Genomic DNA, 1,293 nt, shown 5'->3' with positions numbered 1-1,293 from the left:
TACAATTAGAACAGCAAACAACTTCGCATTTTTTCACAAAGTCCTCAGCTTCATTTTGCATACTTTATCCTAGTCTAATTCACGCTATTCCGCTCTCTTTAACATACTTAAACTAAGTCTAATTCACGCTACTCTGCTCTCTCTAACATACTTAAACCAAGTCTAATTCGCGCTATTCTGCTCTCTTTAACATACTTAAACCAAGTCTAATTCACGCTACTCTGCTCTCTCTAACATACTTAAACCAAGTCTAATTCGCGCTATTCTGCTCTCTTTAACATACTTAAACCAAGTCTAATTCACGCTATTTCGCTCTCTTTTAACATACTTAAACCAAGTCTATTTCATGCTTTTCCGCTCTCTTTAACATACTTAAACCAAGTCTAATTCACGCTATTTCGCTCTCTTTTAACATACTTAAACCAAGTCTATTTCATGCTATTCCGCTCTCTTTAACATACTTAAACCAAGTCTAATTCACGCTATTTCGCTATCTTTTAACATAGTTAAACCAAGTCTATTTCATGCTATTCCGCTCTCTTTAACATACTTAAACCAAGTCTAATTCACGCTATTTCGCTATCTTTTAACATAGTTAAACCAAGTCTATTTCATGCTATTCCGCTCTCTTTAACATACTTAAACCAAGTCTAATTCACGCTATTTCGCTATCTTTTAACATAGTTAAACCAAGTCTATTTCATGCTATTCCGCTCTCTTTGACATACTTAAACCAAGTCTAATTCACGCTATTTCGCTCTCTGTTAACATACTTAAACCAAGTCTATTTCATGCTATTCCGCTCGTTTTAACATAGTTGAACCAAGTCTATTTAATGCTATTCCGCTCTCTTTAACATAGTTAAACCAAGTCTAATTCGCGCTATTCTGCTCTCTTTAACATACTTAAACCAAGTCTAATTCACGCTATTTCGCTCTCTTTTAACATAGTTAAACCAAGTCTATTTCATGCTATTCCGCTCTCTTTAACATAGTTGAAGCAAAGTCTAATTCACGCTATTTCGCTATCTTTTAACATAGTTAAACCTAGTCTATTTCATGCTATTCCGCTCTCTTTAACATACTTAAACCAAGTCTAATTCACGCTATTTCGCTCCCTGTTAACATAATTAAACCAAGTCTATTTCATGCTATTCCGCTCGTTTTAACATAGTTGAACCAAGTCTATTTAATGCTAATCTCCTCTTTTTAACCTTGGTAAACCAAGTCTAATTTACGCTATTTCGCTCTCTTTTAACATAGTTAAACCAAGTCTAATTTACGCTATTTTCCT

This window comes from Phytophthora infestans, genomic scaffold (assembly GCF_000142945.1).
Source record: "Phytophthora infestans T30-4 supercont1.52 genomic scaffold, whole genome shotgun sequence".
NCBI classification, from domain to species: Eukaryota; Oomycota; class Peronosporomycetes; order Peronosporales; family Peronosporaceae; genus Phytophthora; species Phytophthora infestans.
This window is presented reverse-complemented; position numbering follows the sequence as displayed.